This window comes from Citrus sinensis, chromosome 2 (genome assembly GCF_022201045.2).
Source record: "Citrus sinensis cultivar Valencia sweet orange chromosome 2, DVS_A1.0, whole genome shotgun sequence".
Taxonomy (NCBI): Eukaryota; Viridiplantae; Streptophyta; class Magnoliopsida; order Sapindales; family Rutaceae; genus Citrus; species Citrus sinensis.
In genome coordinates this window covers 17,788,606-17,794,971 of record NC_068557.1, presented here as the reverse complement: position 1 = coordinate 17,794,971, position 6,366 = coordinate 17,788,606, and the positions used below count along the sequence as shown (strand labels likewise).

The 6,366-nt window shown below is 29.4% G+C and overlaps 1 long non-coding RNA gene across 1 annotated transcript; it reads left to right on the top strand.

The window, feature by feature from the left end:
• The first annotated feature begins 1,064 nt into the window (after nt 1–1,064).
• Nucleotides 1,065–5,402, top strand: LOC112497274 (uncharacterized). Its single transcript, XR_003063993.2, has 2 exons — nt 1,065–1,373; nt 4,656–5,402. It is a non-coding gene; the product is annotated as an uncharacterized LOC112497274 (long non-coding RNA).
• Nucleotides 5,403–6,366: the final 964 nt, after the last annotated feature.

Below are 6,366 nucleotides of genomic sequence, written 5' to 3'. Positions count from 1 at the left end.
TACATAGAAGAAGAGGAGAAACCCCTAAATCCAAAAGAAGAAGAGTATAAACAATTCTCTACATGGGTATATTCCACTTGTTCTCATAATAATACAATTTTTAAAGCACTTGGAAAAAATATGTACCCTAGGATGATTGTTACAAAAGGAGTAGACCCACTCCTTGTTGGGAAAATAGCAAAATATGGCTATTTAGACTTAGTATATCCCGATATAGACCTTCGAGAAATAGCCAGCCTTGATGATTTATTGATAAAAGAAGTCTCAAGGTTTGCCCAAAAAAGACCCATATACTTGAAATTTTACACCATAAGCCCAGAATACTATCAGAATGTAGAATACCAGGCTTTCTATATGATTTCTGTAGGTCATCTTACAAACAATTTTAAAGTCGAAGTAGGAACAGAATATACAAATGTTCCTCATATAAATGAATCTTCGATCAAAACACGAAGAGCCAGAAGAATAAAGGCCATATGGAGCATAGCTAAAGATTTGTATAAAAGAAATTTCAGATCCATTATTAAATTTCAGAATTACATCCTTATAACTTCTGAGGATGGTCATACACCTTCAAATTTGTTACTAGACTTCATCAACGAAATAAGTACTATTTGTTTTCCCAGTAGTAGTAAAACCATGGAGCAGGCTTACCAACTCATGGACATAAAGCAATGACAGACAAGCTGTGGCCGACAACATAAAACAAGATAAGATAAAGCTGTGATGGAAGGCATCTGATAAAGCTACAACAAGACAAAATAAGATAAAGATGCTTGGCAAGATAAGGGACGTGATAAAGCTACAAGATAAGATAAAGCTGTGATGGAAGACATTTGATAAAGCTACAACAAGACAAAATTAGATAAAGATGCTTGGCAAGATAAGGGACGTGATAAAGCTACAACAAGATGCTTGATAGATGTAAAGAAGTGATGTAAAAGCCCAATAATACAAGGGCAAAAATGTAACAATAATGTAAAAGCCCAATAATAGAAGGGCAAAAATGTAATCATAAATTCAAAGTAACTTCGAATATAAATAAAAGCAATAAGCTCTAAGAGCTTATCATTCACCATAATTCAGTGTCTTTCCTTAGCATATGAATCCTCTGAAAAATAAAAAACTAAACAACTCTACAGCTCTAATTCCTAAATCAAGGCATCACTGATCAAAAACAAATAACCCTATAGAGAGGAAAGAGAAACTTAAACTTATTCAACATTTCTAAGCCTATCGATCAAAATCCATACAGTAAGGCCGATCGAGTCCACTGATCCCGTTGAAGCAAGAAGGCCGTTGAGGGAATAAGGACAACCAGGCTGCAGGTCACTGGAAAAGGATTGGAAGGCAAGGAAATAAGGATAAGCTAGGTAATAATTCTCAAACCTTATCTTTGGTGGAAGTTTGTTGATAATCAATGATGAGGAGATTTATGGAGGAAGAGCATAAAATGAAACAAATTTTTGGTTGTTCTTTTCTGTAAAATGAATCATAGATTTTATTTAGGCGAGTCTAAAGAATGTATGTTAGATCCTAATACTAGAATAACATATAACAATTTTATGATGATAATAGACTTTAATTTAGGATCATATAAACAAGATTCATATTTGTTAAGTAAAAGAGATCTTGTTAGAACCGTAGATCTGTTAGCGGTATTTTCATTAGAACTCCCATAGGAAATAAAGCGGAAAATAATAAACTATATCGAATCAAAAAATCTAAAGCATAACATAATTATGATGACAATAGAACAAGGAATTGATATAGCTCTGGCTTATATAGAAAATGAAAATAGAGAGGCTGGACCATCATATGTAAATTACATAGAAAATTCAGATAATGAAGAAATTGAATTATAAGTTGAAAAAAGTATATAGGCTGGAAACCAAGGTGTGCGGGCTACTGGTCCAAAGGAGAATTAAATATCTTGGCTGAATTGCCAAGGATCTCTTCATCTTGTCAACGCCACGTACTTTTTAATTACAAGTGATATGTTTAATCAACTATATATATATATGTCCGTTATTTTAATCTTAGAATAAGAAAAATAGAAGTTGTTTAACCATTCAGAATATTTGATTATTTTATTTGTTTAATTTGTTTAATTATTTGTAATATTTGTTTTTTTTTTTGGTACACACGTACAAGATGGTATCAGAGCCATAACCAGAATCATAACTCTTACTAATTAAAATCTTGATGATATTTTACTTCTTATAAAACTAATTAATGGATCCGATACAAACATTAGTTAACAACTTATATACTTTAAAAGTATATGATAAAGAAGAAATAAAAAATCTCATAATGGCTTTAAAAATTGATAAGAATAATATAAGAAACATAGAACTCGAATTAACAGAAGAACTTAGAGAAAGGCATATAGACACAATAAGAGGAGAAATATTAATAGAAAAGAAAATGAAGTTTATAGATGAAATTATAAAATTTCTAATATATTGGTATAAGAGGGAAGCATTATGAATCATAATCAACATGCATTTAATATAATACATGAATTAGCAGATTGTATAGATCACATGATTTTAGGATGGGAAAACATATTAAATATATACATAAATCTAATAAGTCAGAAAATAGAATTACTAGAACAAGAAAGAATAGGAATAATAAATTTAGGACCAGAAATCTACTCTGAAATTATAGATTTATATGAATTTGATAACCATGTAATGTTATTTAAAGAAATAAACAAAACCTTAGAAAGAATGAGAAATAGGTGTAGAAGGGATGGAAGAAGTCAAATACATCCACAATTATAAAAGTTAAAAGTTAAAAGGACCCAAAAGAAATTAACCAAAGAAGAAAAAGACAAAAAACGTAAGATACATTGGTCGTAACTTAGGTACTCCCTTAAAATAAAATTAAAAGTTATCAATATTTTAATATTAAATTAAAATTACACAAATATCAAAATAATGAGACACGTGGTAAAAGAAGAAGCTAGCGACTGTCTCTAGCACTCCTCTATAATATATAGACGTTAATTTTTATATTAATCATTTCTTCTGATGAAAGCTAGGTTTATGTTTCTGTGGCAACGTTTCAAGCCCATTTAGATCTTAATGGGCCAACGTAGTCTAGACCTCATAATGAATAATGAAATACAAGTTCTAGAACTAGAAGCATAACATTATCCACGTGTGTGGTGAATTTAAAAATTTGGAGTAACATGATTGCACCTCAAAAATCGTCTCTCCATTTTTTTTTTTAAGACGTTATTTATGTGCGCGAAAAATATTCGTCGTGGGAGCCATAAAGCAGGGTGTTAAAGATTATTATAACCATGCCATATGAATGAATTTGAAATATAATACAAATTATCAATAAGTTGTAATTATACAATCTGAACAAAAAATATATATATATATATATCATTGAATGGTAAAATGCAATAAGTTATTGGAGGAATCAATAAATTATATCAAAATGTATTGTATTGACACAGTAATATGTTAGATCCATTTCCTCGAATTGAAGCTAACACCTGCGATCGAACTAGAGATTGAGGAAGCAATGGCTATGATACCAAATGAGAAATTAAAAGATTCAAGGAGTTGAGCTTTTTGACCAAACTTTTAAGATTACCGAAAATTCGGTAAACTCAATCAAACCCCATTTTTTGAAACAAAAAATTATTCTTTGTAGTTTTTTTAAAGTTTATTGTAAAAAAAAAAATCTAATGAAGATAATTTTTATAAGTGAAATATAATTTTTTTTCAATTTTTACTCGTATGTTTGTTTAAACGTCAACTATATGAATAGTTAATAGATTTTATTTTTAGAGATTATAATTTAAAAACTTAATAATAAATTAATCATGAATGATGTATCGAGAAATCTAAAATAATCTATTAATGCATTTAGAACAAAATTATGAATGAATTGACATATGTGAACGAATCTATGGCTCTAATTTCTAATGCAAATATAATATTGCAGTATATTAGTATAACTTATTTTGTCTATATTTGAATAGAGAAAATTGTTAACATATATGTTTCCATAATATTGATTTTGATGATAACAAACAAGAAGGGGGAGCAATTTGTGGAATCATTCTTTAAATACATGAAATGTTTGTCATCATCAAAAAGGGGGAGATTGTTAACATATATGTTTCTATAATGTTGATTTTGATGATAACAAACAAGATTAAGAATGATAAATCTTTTAAGCTCAAATTATTTTTTATACATTTTAAATAAATCATTATTTTTACATTATAAAGGTTTTATATTTAATGGAAAAATGATTTTATGAAATTGATTGTTTTTATTCTTTTTAAATAAATCATTATTTTCACATTATAAATGTTTCATATTTAATGGAAAAATGATTTTATGAAATTGGTTGTTTTTCAAAGTTTATGGTTTAATTGAAAGAATTTTGAAAACTTTGAAATAAACAAGTATTGCTTGAAATTTTAGAAAAGGACTTATTTTGAAAAGTGTCATAGCATTTTTGGTTATACCATAATTTCAGAAAGTTTTGGGATTAACAAAACATTATTTAGAAATTATGAAATTGGACCTATTTGTAAAATTTTATAACATTTTGGGTCGTAATATAGTTTTATAAAGTTTTGGGGTCAAACGATAAATTTAAAAAATATTTCACTGTAGCAGTTACTGTAGAAAACGGTGATCCGACATCTTGATAACGGCTCGCCGACATCTAACAGAATTGAAGATTAGCCTCTGGACCTAAACGGCGATCCGACAATTGTAATAAACGGCTCGCCGATATCTAACAGAACTGAAGATTAGCCTCTGGACCTAAACGGTGATCCGACAATTTGAAAAATCAGCCCAACAGTCATATTGACCAGTCAAAATGGCGATCCGACATCTAGTTAACGGCGATCCGACAGTGTGCAGAAAGTCAATAATGACTAGTTTTCAACTCCAACTATAAATAAGCTCAATCCAATTCAAACAAAGAGAGATCCAAGAGTTATCATTGAGCATAAAATTATTATTGAGCTTTGAACTTGTTTTTATTTCTTTGATTCACATATTGAGAATTCATTTGCAATCAAACACATCGTGTGAGAGAAAATTCATTTGTAATATTTATCCTTGAGAGGTTGTAAGCGTTGGGATACACTTGGGTTAAGAGATTGACGATAATCTCTTGTTGTAAAAGTCCATTGACACCTTGGAAGTCAATTGTAAGCGTTTGAAGCCTTGAGAGGCTAGCTTAGTGAAATCCTTAAGCCTGATGAGCTTGGAGGTGTGGACGTAGGCGGAGATTACCGAACCACGTAAAAATTATTGTGTTTGTTTTCTCTTCCCTTACTCATTTATTATTGTGCTTTCATGGAATTTATTATTTTCGAATTTATTAAGGCATTAGATTGGATTGTTGTATGATTTTCTTAGCTTAAATTTTAATATCCCAATTCACCACCCTTCTCGGGTTGCCTAGTTAGTATTTAAAAAATAAAAGGAGTTGTGATTTGTTAGAATACTATCACATAAAAGTAATTTTTTTTTTTTGGTGCTCTCTGCCTTATTTAATAAGTAAAATATCTCAATCTAATCTTTTTTAACTAGTGAAATTCTTTTTACCCAATAAATTTTATTATTTTACTTAATTTTAATTAATTATTATGAACCGATGGATTTCATCTAATCGTTCATCTCACTATTGATACTGAGATATCATCAAGCAACATCAGTGCATCACATTGAAATGTCTTGCTGTCTTGTTTCTTAACAAGAAATGACAATTGATTTAAATAAATCACATTGCTGCAGAGCCGATGCTCATTTGTGAGAAATAGCCTGGGCCATTGGATTTGGGCGTTTGGGCCATTGCATGTCCATCTGATTGAAGACCCCATATCTAACAAGCAAAAAATTGTAGACGTTTCTTATCGAGTGTTCTTGTCTGCAACCCCAGTACCAATTATGAAATATGTGGAGCATCTTGTTCTGAAAACGAAAAGAATAAATAATTTCAGTAGAAACACCAAACCCCATCAAAGTTTTAGCAATTATTTGAAAGTAGGGTTCTCTTAAGTTGTATTTATTTTACTTTATAATTAAGTAAAACAATACAAAATTAACACAGTAAGGAGGTCAAGTGGATCAATAAGTGATTTTTTTTATAGCTGTAAGTTACACTAAATGTAGTGAGCTTATCCGTTTATATACCATTTATTCCCTTATTGTTTTCATAATAGCTAATAATGCCCCTTACATGCAGTATAATTTTATGGTAAATCATAAAAATATACTTTTATTCACATTTATTATAAATTAAATGAATCATATAAATAGAAATTAAAAAAATATATAAGTAATAAAAATAAGAAATACATGTTTCAGTGTG